At 47.3% G+C, this 17,732-nt stretch overlaps 1 protein-coding gene across 2 annotated transcripts in view; it reads right to left on the reverse strand.

Moving 5' to 3' along the window:
* The window catches only part of ITPR1 (inositol 1,4,5-trisphosphate receptor type 1), a 227,450-nt gene that overhangs the window by 177,256 nt on the left and 32,462 nt on the right, over positions 1-17,732 (reverse strand). The gene's annotated exons all lie outside the window — the stretch shown is intronic.

Here is a 17,732-nt window from a genome sequence, read left to right on the forward strand (position 1 = left end):
AACAGAGAACCTGTTCAGCAAATACTGAGCCCTCCTGCACCGGGAATGTCACAGATGTCTAAAATGGAAATTAATCACAAAAAAATTAGTAGGAGAGAGAGTAACATTCAGGCTCAAACAAAATAAATTATGCCTATGCACAAAGCTACATCACCTCTGGCTTTCCAGGATTACAGAAGCAGTTTAAAAAATTATCAAGGTCTGCTGGCTTGCTTGTGAGCCTGCTGGAAGTCCACCAGGACTATAATCAACAGTGACATTTGATATATCATTTCACCTATTACTGTGCCAATTCCTGTTCTCTACCATAAAAAAAAGTACCTCTTGGCATTGACAATTACACTAAATGCCACCATCTGATGCTAGCCCTCCCACAGAGAAGACTTTTAAAAAATGCTTTGTGCATCTGAAAGGCATCAATTGATGGTAAAAAAGGCCTTTGCCAACCATCTACTGCACTAAAGTAGTAACGCCTGCATTATTAATAGATTAGTTATATGATTATAAAAGATGCAAATTAAGAAGTCACTTTAAGTGTTCTTGTAAAAAAACAGGCCACTTCAAACATTAAACAGTTCCTGGGGCAATATCATAGCTTTGAAATGTTTCTGCTGTCCAAATAGGAGCGTCAATTAGTAACGCTGCCCAGAACCTTGATTAGGTACAGTGATCGGCTAACCTGCTTGTATTTAGTTTCTAGAAAAGCAGGCACTGTTACCTGGACTGTGCCACCTGAAACTAAACAGAAAGCAGTATTAAGGAGTAAACAGCAGCCTAATCTATTTATAAAATTAGAGATGTAGGATGTCTGCAAGCAGGTAGGTTGCTTAAACTTTGAGATTTCTGAAGTTCAAGGCTTTTTCTTGCTGTGGGATTATCATCTAATAAACTTCACTTTGCACATGTGATGAATGGTCTAGACCTTGTACCCATTTTCCACCAAGAAAGCAGGACTGCTGTCTTTTAAGATGTAGAAAAACCTGCCACTTCTCTATTAGGACCCAAGCAGTACACATTAGCAGCACTGAGTTGTGACAGCTAAGCATGCACGACTTCATGAAGCTGAACCCTGAACTGCTGTCCCAAGGGAGAAGGCATACCATCTCTGAGGAGCAAGGTATAGCCTGTACACCACAGCAAGTCAGTTTTTACTTTCCCCACTGCCTCTCACGAAAAGAAGCCTAGAAGGGATCCCAAGAGGTCATCTGGAGCCTTTTCTCATCCTCCATGCTGATACAGGGGCAAGTAAAACCTAGAGGATGTCTGACAGATGTTTGTTTAAGCCAGAGGTGCTCAGTCCCTGGCCTGTGGAGCCATGCCATCTGGTCCACAGGAGGTCCCATGGGTCCAAAAATTTGGCAGCAGGAGCAGCAATCATCACTCCCCTCCTGACGAATTTCTGGACCTGTGGGAGCTCCATGGACCAGGGAGCACACTGGACCCATATGCAGAAGTGGCCCACCCAGGGCCTATGGAGGCAGTGCAGGCCCCAGTCCTGCAGCTCAGGCCCCCTGCAAGTGGTGCAGGACATGATCCTGGTTCATGGGGACCAACATGGCCTCTGGATCAGCCCTGAGCCACTCATCCAGCCCACGCCAGCAGAAGGTTGAGCTCCACTGGTCTAAAACTATTCTTAAAAAGAAATCTCAGCCTGATATTCTACAAACTTCTCTAGTTGGATTGCTCCAGCATTTAAGGTTAAAAAGTTTTCTTCACATCAAATCCGACATTTCCCGGCTGTAAATCAAGCCTATTTCTTATTGTCCTGCACCAAGCAGATACGAACAATTGATCATTGTTCTCTTTATAATAAACTTGCACAGACTGAAAGACTCAGGTTTTCCCTGTAGACTTCTCTTGTCTATGCTAAAACGAGCCCAATTCCTTCAACCTTTCCTCATAGGTGCTGTTTTCCAAACCTTTTACTCTTGCTGCTCATCTCTGAACTCTCCCCCATTTGCCTACATTTTTCTTCAAAAAAGGAAGTAGTGCACAAAGTTACTTGCAGCGCTCCAGCTGGAGCCTCAGCAATGCCGAGTAGAGCAGACTTGCCACTTGAACGTTGCTAGTCCAGTGTCTCCGAGTACAGCCAAGACCAAGACTTGCAGCAACACCCTATGGTTGATCCTTTCAGCATATGGTCTACTAACAGCCCATATCCTCCACTGTTCTAGTGCTGCCCAGTCAATTATTTAAGAGCATAAATTATTATGCTCTTAAATACCTGACATTTTATTTCTCATCTACAGGTGTGGGACTCTGCTAGGCTTTGGTTTAAAATCAACCAGATGAAACTAAGCATTCTCCAGTTTACCACTTTAATTCTAATCTTGACCAAAGTGTTCGCAATCCTACTCAGCTAAGGAACAGTTTCCAGGCTTAAATAGGCTCTCTATTCCAGCATCCAACTCTTTAATGACCATACTGACTTCGTTGGAAAGTCTCATTTGTTGTTTCACTGCAGGTTTTTCTGTCATTGCTCTGTTTTGCATTTAATCTCCCCAAAATATTCTAAATCAAACATTTGGGACTCGGTTCTCGTATCAGAAACAAATTATCTTATAAAGGAGGAACTGCTTTGATTAAGTTTGCAGGGGGGAAAAGGAAATAATTTGTGTGCTATATTTTACTTCTTCATTGGGGGGTTAGAAATGCTAGACATTAACTCACCCAAACAGAAGTTCCCCAAAAGCAAAGGAGGTACTGCACAGACATCAAAGATGAAGATATCAAAGGAGGGGCACAAGTGTGCAAATTCAGTATTTTAAGCAACTTCTGACATGCAGGATCAAAACCGTATTACAATACATCATGCCTAAGCATGGACAGGGGATCCAACAGTATGGGGAGAATGCCTCCTTCTTCTAGCCGCACCAATTCTGACCAGGGACTGTGCCTCAGTTAAACATTAGCAGACAAGCATCTTGTTTACATGCAACAAGGGGCCGAGACAATTTAAAGGTCTAGTTCAAAATGTCATAAGCAACTTAACATTTGAAGAAATAGATGTCAGACTCCAGAATTCCTATGCAGTTTTCAGCATTTTACAGCTGCAAATTACTGAACCAATTTCCCTTATGAGATACAGAGAATAAATTAGCCTGTTTGACAAACTTTCCAAGTCGGTTCTCTTATTTGTTAGAGTTGGCCAAAGCACACTGCAGATGGAGCCAAGATTTAAAAAGTCCAATTCCCGTCTTCCAGCACTACACTCACATCACCGCTCTTTGTGGTTATCAGTTTCATTCTTCTCTCACAGCATGGCTGCAAAAGCAGGCATCATTTAGTAGCAGTGCAGACAATATCCAAAAATCATCATCCTGTTAATATCAAGAAGTGTCCAGTACTTCAGATACCAGTCCCTTCCACACAGATGTCCCCTGGACACAGGGGCCCTCTCTCCATCTCCACTTCTTGTTACTGCCCCAATGCAAGGATTCTGATCCCTTCCCAGGGCACTGTACCAGAGAACATCTGGAACCAAGTGCTCTGCTTGAACCTGCACTCTGTTATTCTCAGTAGGGGTGCAACAATTAAGATTTTTCTGGCCAATTATTAACCAGCTATAAAAAAAAACAACACAAAATACCGATCTTATAACCAATATGCAGCTCACTAGTTTGGAGAGCAGCATCCAGCCGGTATCTTTGTGGAGAGGGAATGGGCGTGGAGGGGAGGGGGGCAGATCTAGGTCCCGTGGTGAGGGAGGGAGTGGGACAAAGGCAGGTGCTGCCCAGTTGAGACAGGGAGGGTGCAGGATAAAGCGGTGGGCAGCTTGTCTGAGGGGTTGCAGGGGAATGGGTGCAGCCCCCTGCCAATGCACCCCCCCCCCCCAGGGGAGGCATGTGCCCCCTAGATTCATGTGCAGGGTGAGCGTGGGCTACCCACTGTGGGCTAAGGGCCAAGGGCTGAGCTGGTCTCTTCTTGGAGGGGGTGCTGGGCCAGGGCTGCACTCAGGGCAGGTAGTAGCACTTGGGGAGGGGCAGAGGGGCTACAGCAAATTTTGGGGTAACTGTAGCTCACCCTGTAGCCCCCCTCCCACCTGCCCTGCCCGCAAGCCCACAGCAGGCAGCCCGCCCTTGCCCTGCACACAAAAATCTGTGGGGCATATGCCCTCCACCCTCAGGGGTACATGCAGAGGCAGGGAGCTGTCCCCTTCCTCACCACCACCCCCCCCAGCCCCTGGGTGAGAGCCTCCTACAGCTTCATCTCATGCTTTACCCCAGCTGGGCAGCACCTGCCCTACTCCCTCCCTCATGGTGGGGGCCTTGATCTGCACCCCCCCCCCCAAACCCTTTCCCCCAACTGACTTACTGGCTGGACGCTGCTCTCCAAGCTGCCAGGCTGCATTCCTGGCTGCATGCATGCCGCAGCTGTCACTTATTGGTGACAACATTGGCTACACCAACCAAAAGCAGCCAGCTGCCGATAATGTCAATTTTCCTTATCAGCGCTGATCTGATCCACCAGTGCACCTAATTCTGAGATCTTTTACACTGCTTAAAAGAAAGAAAAAAAAAAGTTTGCATGAATACACAGCTGTCTCTTTTAATACTGCCAACAGTATTAAACCTAGATTCTTAAGACACCCATCATTTTGTCCAAAACTCAAATCACCAGACTGCTTTGCTGTAATTCGGTTTTGACCAACATCAGGAAGTGTACACACAGCTCCAGTTACAGTTTTCTCCATAAGAAGCAGAGACAGCTGCCTAAGCCCATGAGAATGAAGAGCACGGGTGACTGCAGGGTAAGAGATCAGAGCGAGCATCTTAACCAGCTAGCGATATGGCAGAAACCTTCCTTTAAGATTCTTACCTACTTCTATACCAAGAAGTTTATTCTACTGCCTCTCCTCATAATTGATAAAAGCAGTCTTTAAAGATAACAAAGAGTCTAACTTAACTATGCCACACCTGCTCTAGGAACCATATAATTAAAAAAGCCAGTATTTACTGTTTAAACAATATATGCAAGTTTACAACATTACTCTCGACTGTACACAAATGCTCATCAACTCTGTGGGCACATTGGTCCTATAGTCTCCTCCCTCTCAGGCAAAGAAGCCATGCAGGCAGGTACCTGTTTTCTTCGGCAAAGATCCACCCTTGCCCCAGTGCCAACAGCCCTTGCAGGCATACAGCGCCTGGCACTAGCAAAGTCCTCAAGATCACCTGAACAGGAAATTGGGAGCAGCCTCATTTTGTCCCTGCTTCCCATTATCTTCCCACAGCTGGGCACTGAAAGCAGGTGGTTCCCCCCTACTTCACCCTGCTCTTGGCAGCGGTGTACCCACCAGGACTGAGAATTGCCACCTTGTCTTCCCTGCAGCCAAAGAGAGCTCTCATGCTCATAAGTCATGGTAACAGAATTTGTGCCTAGTCTCTGAAAGCCAGAAGAGCATGCAAGAGTTAAGTTTGAGAGCTGGAATCAGCAAAGGGAATCTAAAAGGAAATTCCAGGCAGCCAGCTGTATTTCAGACTTGTAACCAAGTAAGATACAGGAATTCCCAGTCTCGCTAAATGGGGCTTGGCTACGAAGATTATCCTAATCCACGAGTTGCTCGCTGCTTCCTGAAAGATTAGTCCACAGTAATCGATCCGACAGACCTCATAACTCATGACAGCAAAACAAGTCCTCTTTCCCAACCCATTGCTCCTAGCTAGGCATACTCTGCATCCCTTTCCGTTGGTGCTCAGATCCTTTAAGTACTGCTGCAGCCCTGCTACCCTATATTTTGCTATAGATGTTTTGTCATTAATAAATCCTATCCTGCCTCACGTCACTTTTACAGATCTCTCAAAACTCTCTCCGAGGAATCTCGGAGCATTTCACTGTAATCAATTCAATTTACTCTGCGCAGTTAGTTCATGCTTAATGCCACCTCCTGAATGAATGTTATTTCTTGTATGTCCGCAAGACATCGACAGCTGTACGAGACAAATTATCCTCTGTTCTGAATTGCTCAAAATAATGGGAGACATGAGGAGGGGCAGGGGAAGAAGTCTCTTCATTTTTTATTCACCCTTTTCATTGCTTCTAAGGCCCTTACGACTCAAACACCCCTCCTTCAGGAAGAATACATATGTGTGACAGGACTGAGAGGTCACCATAAACCAGGCAGTCTCTTTGGTCCCACTTGGTGTAGAAAAAAAAGAGAGAGTAAATGCAGGAGATCTTGCAAGCTAGAACTGTTGATGGAGACACCACATAGATAGATGGGGATGGAGTTGAGCAGGGTCCTAATGACCAAGGGAAACCCTGGGGTGCATGCAAACAAGGAGAGAAATGCAGGGGGGGGAGCTCTCAGAAGTCCCAATGCTAACTGCTCACTAACGGAAGAGGTATTCAAAGTAGCCAAGTCACTGTGGTTTTCAGAAATAACTTCTGACTATCACTTCAGGGACAGAGTGCTGCGTGTTAGATAGCTTTTTATCCTTCAGAGACGTAAAATCTATTTGGGTTTTTAAGTATGCGGCTGCAGCTCACTTGAAACTGCCACATTTCAAGTACTTTGATGCCTGGTTCCAAACCTGGCATCCCAAGCAGACGGTACTTAATTTTAATCCTCGACCAGCGGAAGTTAAAATCCCGCACCGATACCGATTTTCTCATTCGAGCTGTTCAGTAACGGAGTCTCAACGGTTCGACTGTAGTTTTGTACTCAGAAATCCCCTTCGAGACTACAGCAAACAACTGACAAAATAAAATCAGTAGAGATGGAGGTGTGCGACTGAACTGAAGTTTTGTCCAAAATCCTTGGGGCCAGCATATTTTGCTTTCACAATAAGAAAACCCAGAACTAGATTTAATTGTGGCTTTACAGCCTCAGGAGTAGAATTACAATACTGTCCAGGGAACCAACCAAAGATGAGGATCCCGCTGCACTCAATGTTTTCCCCAGATGCCTTTCAGTATGTTACATAAAAGTTGAAATAATACTCTATTCCCTCCTGCTTATGTTGTTTTCCTGTTTGGGAAACTACAAAGCAACCACCACCATATAACTTCCCAGATCCAATATACTAAATACAGGACTGCATACCATCAATTGTCCAATATCAACACAAAACAGAAAAATGTACTTGCATTATCTGGGTTCATTTCCAGCATGGTCTTTGTGCTGAGTTAAATTAAGAGCAAGAAACCTACCTCAGCACAGCAGAAGTATGTGCCAATTCTATTGAGGAGGGGAGCTTTAAAGAAGGGTGGGATGAATGAAAGTGGAAGCCTATTTTTGCAAAAACATTAAAGGCTGTTTTTCTTTCATAATGTCTGAAACCAGATCATTCTGGTCTCCCACCTCCACAAATTTTTCTTCCATTAAATTGTTCTCTTATTTTTCCAGCAATGAAAACTACCCCTCAAAACGTTCATGTTTTCAGTAAAAAAAAAAATTGGAAAATTCCACAAAAATTATGGCTGATAACTTAATGAAGTGCTGTGCACACACCTTTCTGATGAAAAAAGTTAACATTCCAGCCAGTTGTACACTGAAGATCTGGTTATTCAGTTCATTTACTTACCCACCTTGGATATAGAGAAATACCAAGCTAACCCCTACACAGTCTAAATGTTCCTTCAAGGGCCTTGCTTCTCATGCTACAGGGATAGGACAAGAGGGCCCTAGGGCCAGTCTGCAGCCCTCCCTTATGCACAGCTCAGGCTGCCAAGAAGGATGCCCTCCGATATGGTCACAGGATTGTCCCAACTACAAATGCGAGACCCTCAGTGGAAATAACGTACAAGTTCTTTATCTTTGCTCCCATCAGGAAATGCTTTACAAGGCTCTTGCTCCCATTCTGAGGCCTTCAAGACCTCAAATGACTGTTTTAGCTACGGCACAGTAACTTTTTTTTTTTTAAATCCTCAGCAACTGAAGCAGCTTTCATGAGCCAGAGATTTCCACCTCCCGCCTCCCCCAAAAAAGTGTCAGCTTCTACCACAATTAAGTATTAGAAATTACATCTGTCACCCACAATTTCAAGGGTTAGGGAAACCAAAACAGCATTACTAGGCATGCATGTAACTTTTTCAAATTCCACAATGATCAAATCTACTGTAGTGTGCGCGTGCTGGGCCCTTGAAGTTGCACATGATTGACCTGAACGTATAAAGAGAGAGGCAACATTATTCAGGTTCACTTACATAAGCTTTGAACCACAGGATGAATCCTGTTGTTGTTACAACAACTAGACAGACAGTGATTTTACATTCAGCTCCAAATGTTTGCCTGCAGAAAACTTACTGGAATTTAGCAGTTCATTCATCTTTGAACCATCCCTACTTGAAGACGACATATTGCCTTCTTTGCAACTGATTCAAGTTACTGTGCCAGACATTACTTCTTCTAAATCCCAACAAAAATATATGCTATTTTAAAAACCGAACTGATGCCATATGGGGGGGGGGGGGGGGCGGGAAGTATTTACAATTTAATCTAAAACTAATCTTGTAGGTCATATTTGATACATCTTACCATTACTGTCATTCTTTATTACAGAAACCATCTCTTCCTGCTCTGTTTTCCTCTTCTCAAAGAAATCTAAGCATTATCTTAACAGTCACTGCCTCCAGATTTGACTTTCCATCCTTTAAAGAAAGCACGTCAAACATTTAGCCCCCAGAGCCCCATCATCCAGCTCCTGATGCTGACACTGGGTTTGAGCTAAGCTACACACAATGGCCCTGGCTTCAGAAGCAGGGCCTGGGAGGCATGCACCCCACGGTGACTGCTCCAGCACAGGTCCTGGACTGGGTAAAAGATGGAGAAACTGTCACATAAGGCACAGTCCCAAACTAGCTGCAGGGATGGGGTGCAGGGTTGCCCCATGCAGGTCCTCTCTCCCCTTCAGAGAGTCTACGTTCTTTGCAGCAAGGAATTGCATCCTCTCTTGCACTGCTCAACACCGAGCACTCACAGCACACAGCCACCACCAACTTTGCAAAGCCAAATGTTTCCTGAGCAATACCAGGTGGGCTTTATCAAGCTTTCTGGCAAGGAGAAGAAAAATCAACCTAGTTACTCTTATAGCTAGCCAGAGCTACTTCCTTGGTCCAAGCCATCAATGAATCTGTTTTAGTATCCAATTAAAAAGAGAGGCTTTAAAAATCAGGAAAAGATGACCAGCGCCAGAAGGCAAGCCAGCTTGGTGTTACTTGCACTGCACCCATTCCTGATGCCCAAATGGAGTCGCACTACCAGGAAATGGAACAGAACATAATTAGTTTGAATGCTCCATTCAAACAACAGAATTAACAGCAGTAACAATTATACTTCCTTCCAATGCTTCATACTTAAAGACCCGCTTCAGATAGGAGGCAGGTATTTCTGCAGGGCACCAGCCCCAGTTGCTAACTAGGAAGGGACATGAAAATCACCACCCTGGGAGTGTCTGCCATGGCAGGGGCAGCCCTACACTGTCCTGCCCTGGTCATAAGAGCCAGGTAGCACAACACTGCACCAGCCTACGGACCTGCAGGCCGGGGGGGGGGGGGGGGGGGGGGGTGTAAAGACAGGTGAATGGATCAGCAGAACAGTGCTACCCTACCTACCCCCAGCCCCAAGAATCTTTGCCAGAGCAGGTATAGCCCTGCACCCAATATACACGTACTGGGTGGGTTAGAGTGAAAACAAGCCACTAGGGTTGACTGTGGAGCCCCCAGCCATGAACCTGCTATTGCTGCATCAGTGCCCATAACTGTGCCCTCTTCCCCCCCCACCCCCCCGGTCATCCTAGACACTCCAAGAGCTCATTGTGCCCCTGTCCATAGTTATACTAGAACTGGTAGCAACCGGGGGGGGGGGGTACACGTATGCCTAGTGGTGCTTGGAAGGGTCGTAGGGGGTACACAGAACTCTGTGTGCATATGTGCAGCACACAGGTGGTCAGGACTGCAGCCAGGTCTAGCTAGTAAGTTAGTTGGGGGGGGGGGGGGGGGGGCGGCTTCCCTACCAGGGCAAGGCACAGGACTGAGCTGCATGGGGAGGGGGGACAGCTGTGAACCCCAGGAGGGCACAGGGGTGCCCCCAGATCTGTGCATGGGGTGGGGGGGCTGGGCCAGGCTGCACTCGGGGCAGGGGCAGCATGGGGAGGGCGGTTGGGAAGGCTACAGTGAATTTTGGTCTGGCTACACCACCCCAATAGCCCTGCTCCTGTAGGCCCCACCCAGTGAGGGAGGAAGTAGGGCTGGAGCATGGGCAGGTGCTGTGGAGCCAGGGCAGAGCACAGGACAGAGCTGCAAGCAGCTCATCAGGGGAGAGTGCAGATAGTGGCATCCCCCATCAGTGTGCACACCCTGGGAGGGCATGTGGGGGGGAGGGATTCATGCCCCCCGACCTGAACAAGGGGTGGGGCAGGCCACTGCAGGCTGGGGCAGTGACAACCTGTTCCTGATTGCAGTGCTGGGTGATGCTGTGGCAAGTTTTGGGGTGGCTGCAACCCCTTCTGTAGCCGCCTCCCAGCGCTGCCACCACCAAGTCTAAGTGCAGCCCTGGCCCCAGCCCACCTTCCCCCTACCATACAGATACGGGGGCATGTGCCCCCGATGCCCTCCCAGGGTACATGCAGCAGCAGGAACTGACACCCCTTGCGGCTGTGACTCGCTCTCCACCCCAGCTGGGCAGCGCCTGCCCCAGCCCCTCCCTCACTCTGGAAGCAGGCCTACAGGGTGGGGGCAGAGGCTGCAGCCACTCCAGAATACACTGTAGTCCCCTCAACCCCTGTTCCAGTGCTGCTGCCCCCCACCCCAAGCACAGCCCAGGCCAGCACCCCAAGCTGCAGCAGCAGCCAGCCCTCACACAGATATGGGTGCACCCCTCCCCCCATGCCCTCCCTGGGTGCATGCAGCAGTAGGAGCTGCCCCCCCTCTCTGCTCCTCCTGGATGAGCAGCTCATGGCACCATCCCATGCCCTGCCTCTGCTTCACTCCCACCCTCACACCTTGGGCCCTTGATCTGCCCTTCCCTCCCCTTAAAAACCAGAAGGAAAAACAAAAACAAAAAAGCTTTGAGACTGAAGGTGTCCACTTGTTAAAAAAGAGTTGAAAGCCCCTGCACTAAAAGAATTATACTGGAGAAATCTCATACTTTTGGGTTTGAGCTGCTTGCTGTCTAGTAGAGCCACAGAATATGAACGTTTGATACAACTGTGTGGGAGTGGTACTTGGCTATTTATTAGCTGTTTTTGAACAGAGGGGTATGCATACATTTAAGGAATACTAAACGTACTCACCCCTTAAGTATTTGCTCCTGCTGGACTGTGCAAGTGTTAGCTATGGCTCTACTTCCAAGTGGTTGGGTTTTTTTTGCACTACACTGTCCCTGCCACCAGTCAGTGGACTCACCTACCCACAACAACTTATGTTGCTGTGACTTTTTGGTTCACACTGGCTGCTGACTTGTTTCCAGAGCTAGTCACAGCTTTGTCTCACTGGTCAGACCTGCAACAGAACTCAAATACTTCAAATATTTTTGTTCTGGAGAAAGAAAACTATAAGAGCCATGAGGAAGAGCACTAAGTTACCAAGTCAGCCCATTCTGATCCTGGCTCCTATGATCCCAGTTGGATGTTTTCCCAAATATTCGAGTCCTAATAACTCCAAATCAGGAGACATCTAGGGGAAGGAGTGAATATACATGTTTTCTTTCCACGTGATGCTGCTAGAACACAGCAAGCATCTTTATCCTCTGTTTCTTAACAAAGAAAAAAAAGCAGCTTTAATGCACACGGATCAGTCATGGGACAGAATCCCTGACAAAAACTAAATTTTGTCCTTGATCCCCTGCCTTCATCCCAAGAAATAGCCATCATCACCACCCCTCACATCCTGCCTCCCTGTTTGTTTCAAGTCAGTTGGTGTTGGCAAGGGTCCACGCGCTGCTCTCTAAAAGGAAAAAGATTTTTGTAAATCTAGCCAAGATTTTTTCTTTTCCTGTGCTGCTGCTGTTCTCAGCCAGTTTTCTTGCTTCTTCATGCCTATAGCTCTGCTTTTTTGTACAATTTTTAACCTCAACCAATTAAACATTTTACCTAGCAAATATCAGACCCTTAAGTGCTAACCTTTGCATGGCAGAGCCTATTATATCCTCGATGAAATCTGAACCAGGAGGTAAATCTCTTCTAGTTGAACCGGGAGAGAATTCCAGCTGCAAAAAGTGTTTTTGAGAAGTGTCATTGCATTTCATGCAGAGCCAAACACTCTCCTGCCCCTGTCAGCAGATCTAGGCGAGTACTTGTTCTATTAAACAGATTAAAGGCTACAGGAAAGCTCTGTTCAACTGAAATCAATGTCATCTTTCTGATGAGGTTATATTTGTGTCATCTCCATTGTCCATAGTAACATATCTGCATTAGTTATTTTCAAATATTGGGTCTGAGCAGTGTGGTACCAATGTCTAGTGCATTTTTTTTTTTTAAATGTCTTGACTGCATAGGTTATGTACATCACAAACAGACTTCTAGAAACACTGCATTCATAGCCACCAAGGTGACTCAACACACTGTAATGGGCACTATTTGAAACATTTACATAACACACAAGCCTGTTGCTCCTCTAAGCCAAGCAATATGTGCTTTGACTTTTACCGTAAGTTATTAGAATTTAAAGTTTAATAAGAGCTCAGCTAACTATCCACCTCAGATGGCAATCTAGACATGTCTAGGAGTAGGCTGCCAGTGCCTAGAACCAGACAGGAATGCAGAGAAATAAAAGTGACTCTGGCACCAGCTAGCAGTCTGGAAGAAATCCCCAGTTTAAGCTCCCTGAAACTACTTGGAACTTGATGGCTTGTGCATCATCCTTTCCCATGACCACGAGTCTGAACTGAAGTGTAGAGTGCCAGGCTTCAGAAAGCCTGCTAAATATGCAAGTCAGTCATGTTAAGAGACACAGTATTAAAATTTACAAACTAAAAGAATATTCAAACAACTTTCATCTATCACACTAGTGTGACACTCTGAATTTGAGACTATTAAAAACTGAGATCTGTATTAACAAGAGCTGCCTAAATAGTTTCACGAGTTTGAGACAGTCTTGGGGAACAAATTAAAATAGCCGATTTCCTCCTAAAAACACCACCTAGAACCATGAACCCTTATAGTTAATATATGAGGAAAGAACATGCCATGGCTGCTTCTAGATTGCCAGAATATGATGGGATTCCCAGAATCAGAGCTTTCAAGAAAAACCATGTACTCCTTCCCTGCCTAGCAAGGGACATGAAAAGGTGACAAAAAGGGTTTCTACAAGCATGTCAGCAACAAGAGGAAGGTCAGGGAAAAAGTGTGGGTCCTTTACTGAATGGGGGAGGCAACCTAGTGACAGATGAGGAGGCGACTGAAGTGCTCAATACTTTTTCACCTCAGTCTTCACAGACAAGGTCAGCTCCTAGACTACTGCACCGAGCAGCACAGTTGGGGACAAGGTGAGGAGCCAACCGTGGCAAAAGAACCAATAAGGGACTATTTAGAAAAGCTGGATGTGTACAGGTCATGAGGCCAGACAGGATACACCCAAAAGGTGCCAAGATAGTTGGAGTTGACTGATGTGACTGTAGAGCTGCTGGTCGTCATCTTTAGAAACTCCTGGCAGGAGGAGGTCCCAGATGAGCCCTGCTTGTGCTCCTTGCCCCCCCCCACAGCCCATGCCCCACAGCCCTGCTGGAGGGGCCCCTAGCTGCCAAGGCCGGGGACCCAGGTCCGCAGTCCCCTGCCCCCAACGGAAGGCAGTGACTGCTGCAGCAGGAGCACAAGCCAGCTCCCCCCTGCTGCTGTGGCCTTGGGTGGGATTGGCACCCAACAGCAGCATGCACTCCTGGGGGGCAGGGGGAACCTGCACTCCCCAGATCTCTGGGGGGGTGGGGGCAGTGCAGGTGCACATTGCAGGCTTATACTCCCCACCCTGCTGCCCTCCGGAGCGCAGTGTGTGCAATCCAGCGTGGCAGCACATAGGGAGGGATGCCCACAAAAGCTGCCTGCCGCTCCAAACTCTGTAATGCCCTGGCCATGCTTCCCCTGCACACAGGGGCAGCAGCGAGGGGTGTAACCCTGCAACAGTGAGGGATACACCTAGAGTTTGCAGCCAGCTGGGCACTCTGGCCAGGGAGGTGGTGCCCAAGTGCCCAGTCAGCTGCAAACCACCTCCATCCTGGATGGACTGGTTGGGAGCTGAGGAAACAGGGTACATGGGGTGGGGGGCAGGCAGGGTGCAACTGGCTGGACACTCTGGCCAGGAGTGGCAAGGCTGCAACACGCCCTGCCCCACCCCTGGCCGAAGTGTCCAGCTAGCTGCAAACCTCCCTGCTCCCTCAGCCCCCAGCCAGCTTGGGCACTCCAGCTGGGAGCAGGGCAGGTTTACAGCCCCCTGGGCACTCTGGCTGGAGGGGAGGGGGTTTTGTGGCCTCCCCATTCCCTCATCCCCCAACCAGCATGGACACTCCCCAGCCAGGCATTCCGGCCAGGAGGAGGAGTTTGCAGCTGGCCAGGCACTCCAGCCTGGAGCAGGGAGGTTGCAGACCTCATCCTGGCTGCAAACCTCCCTGCTCCCTCAGCCCCCGGCCAGCTTCCCCTCCAGCCCTGCCCTCACAACCCCCAAGCTCCACTTACCTCCAGCAAGAAGAATGAGCCTGAAGTAGCCTCAGGTAAGTACGAGTGTCAGGCACCACCCTTCCCCCTCGAGCAGGGTTGGGGCTTTCCTGCCCCTTTTGTAAACAGCTCTTGCAGGCTGGGACTCAGCCAGCCTATAGCGCTCTTTGCAAAAGGGGGAAATCCACAGGTTTCTCTTCTAAAAGGGAAAATCCATGCTTTCTCTGGGACCTCGTGAACCAACGGACACCCTATAGATTAAGAGACACTAACTAGTTACTCTAAGTCGTCTACTTGTGCCAACTCGGCGAACCTCGAGGGCGGCTAAGAGCTACCTCAATTCCGCCCCACAAGCCGCGCGCTCGCACAACTCCGCAAAGCCCGCGGCTCCCCTAAGCGGTGCCGGAGCCGCTAGCCCGGCATTTCGCCACAGATAGAAAACTGGCTGGATTATCAGGCTTAGTGAGTAATGATCAATGGCTTGAATGTCTAATTGACAGCCAGTAACAAGTGAAGTGCCCCAGGGGTTGGACCTGGGGCCAGTTTTGTTCAATATCTTCATCCATGACCTGAAACATGGCATGGAGCGCACCCTCAAGTGTGCAGATGACAAAGCGGGAGGAGGAGCAGGGGGGAGAGCAATAGATACACTGGAGGGTAGGGCTAGGATTCAGAAAGACCCAAACCAATTGGATGACTGGGCCAAAAGAAAATCTCATGAGGTTCAATAAGAAGTGAAATGTCCAACAGGTAGGATGGAACAGGCTGGGGGCTGACTGGCTAAGCAGCAGCGGACACGGGGGTTACAGTGGAGCTTGCTGCAAAGAAGGTTAAGGGCATACTGGGCTGCATTGGTAGAAGTGTCACCAGCAGATTGAGGGAAGTGATTATTCCCCTGTATTCAGCACTGGTGATGCCACATCTGGAGTACCACGTTCAGTTCTGGGCCCCTCACTACACAAAGCATGTGGACAAGTTGGAGGGAGTCCAACAAATATGGTGAAGGGACTGGGGCACAGGAAGAGGTTGAGGGAACTAGGCTTATTTAGTCGGAAGAGAAGATTTAGGGGAGATTCAAAGAGGTTAGAGACAGAAACTGTTCTCAGTGGTGACAGATGACTGAACAAGGAGCAATGGTCTCATACTGCAACAAGCAAAGTTTAGGTTAGGTTTTAGGAAGAATGCACTAGGAGGGCAGTAAAACACTAAAACAGGTTACCGAGAGAGATTGTGGACTCTCCATCCTTGGAGGTTAAACACCCAGCAAGTCAGAGCCTTGGCTGGGATGATCTTGGGGACAGTCTCTCCAAGGAGAAGGATGGATTCAATGACCTACTGAAGTCCCTTCCAACCTTAAATTTTCTTTGATTCTGGGTACATCTAACACAAAATCCTTACTGCAGAGTAGACTAATTAGCTCCATGGAAAAGTCTGCATGTCTACACATGCACCCCTATTAGGCTGAAGTTAAATCAATTCTGCAGCTTGACAGTACTTTTAAGTACAAATACTATCCTGCTGCAGTTTTTTGGAGAATTTTCTTCTCTCTCCAATTTTATATTTTAAACTTGTGTATATGCTACCCTGGCTGAGAGCCAGGGTATAAGAGCTGCCTGCTGGCTACCCCTGAACTGGAGGACTGTCTTACCCTAGCCAGCCTCTTGCCAGCACGTTGAGTTAGGCTGCAGTTGTCCTGGGTTGGCAGGCTGACCCCTGGAGCCCCCTGCTAGCCAGGGCTGCTCTGATTCAGGTCATTGTGTTGCGGTCCTGGGCACACATTCAAACAGTGTACTCGGGAGCAATAAACTCAAGAGCAATAAGCTCCAAACTATTGCTTTGCATTAGCTGCACTTGTAGTTGCACCTTCAGTTCTTCAAGCAATCCATCATGGAGAAAGAAAAAAAAAAAAAGTGAAGAAAGAAGACTTTCATACAGCAAGGGCACCACCCACACAGATCTAGGGATTAATGTTGACACCTTGATCTCTAGTCAGGCAAGGCAAAGAATACCAGTCACCCTCCTCTGCTTTAGACAGCTGCTGGAGGACAGGGGAGGGAAAAAATCATAGCCCTGCACACATATTGACAGACTAAATAAATCGCTTAGTTCACCTTGAAGGGTTGAAATAGGACTGCCACATTCTCAAATGCAAGAGGACAGAAGGACTGAGGCACTAATAGCCATGTGTCAAATCCTGGAGCACAAGCATCTAGGACAGCTCATGAAGGGCAACAGGTAAGGTTTTTACTTTGTTGACAGGACCATTTATGCTACTAGGTGTGCATGTAGCATCAGGCTGGGTTCTTCTGCCTGTGCTCAGACAAACCAAGAAGCATTCCCCCATAAAACCAAGGGAGAAGGCAGGTACTTTTAATCAGATCTCCTTTGCCATGGGGGAAAGGGGTGAAGAAAGAGAGAAATAGTCTCCCCACACTGAGCAGGAAAGCCCTAACAAAAACCTAAGCCCATGAGTAGCACTAGTTACATCTTCCACTACAATCTCCCACATCCAAAAGTACACAAAAAAAAAACACTTTGGGAAAAATCCTTATTATAGGGAGCCTAATTGAAGAATACATGGCATCTGGGGTTCAGCAGCTGATATCATGGATGATTGCTGAAGCAGGAGAGGCAACAGGATTGCTTAGGGCCATCTCTTATTGGACCAACTACATTAGTTAAGATAAACCTAGACAAGCAGTCAAATGCAAGACATTCTTCCTCAAGTCTCTGCTCAACTACACATTCACTATTTTAAGCATCTTTTCATAAAGCAACAAGCCCTATAGAACTAGCAGTTATTCAAAAACACCCTTTTAATAGAATTTTTCCTATTATAGAAAGGTCAAAACCCCTACAGAACTAATTAGGACCCCATAATAAAAATAAAATCACTTTTTGCAGTAACTGGATGCCACTACTTGACAGAACCAGATAGGAATTTTCCACTTTACTTGCTTTGCTTTTTTTTTTTTTTTTTTTAGTCAGAAGGATTCAAACTTGCCCACATATTGGACTTCTGAAGCTGGGAGCAAAGGAAAACTAAAAACAGTGGCAATTCTCTGCTATCCCTCTGCCAAAAGGAGAGCAGAGCAATCTGAAGTTCACTGGAGGGGCTTCCTACGTAGATTATAATACTTGGGTCTG

Source organism: Crocodylus siamensis, chromosome 11, assembly GCF_052110815.1.
Source record: "Crocodylus siamensis isolate JL-2025a chromosome 11, ASM5211081v1, whole genome shotgun sequence".
NCBI lineage: Eukaryota > Metazoa > Chordata > Crocodylia > Crocodylidae > Crocodylus > Crocodylus siamensis.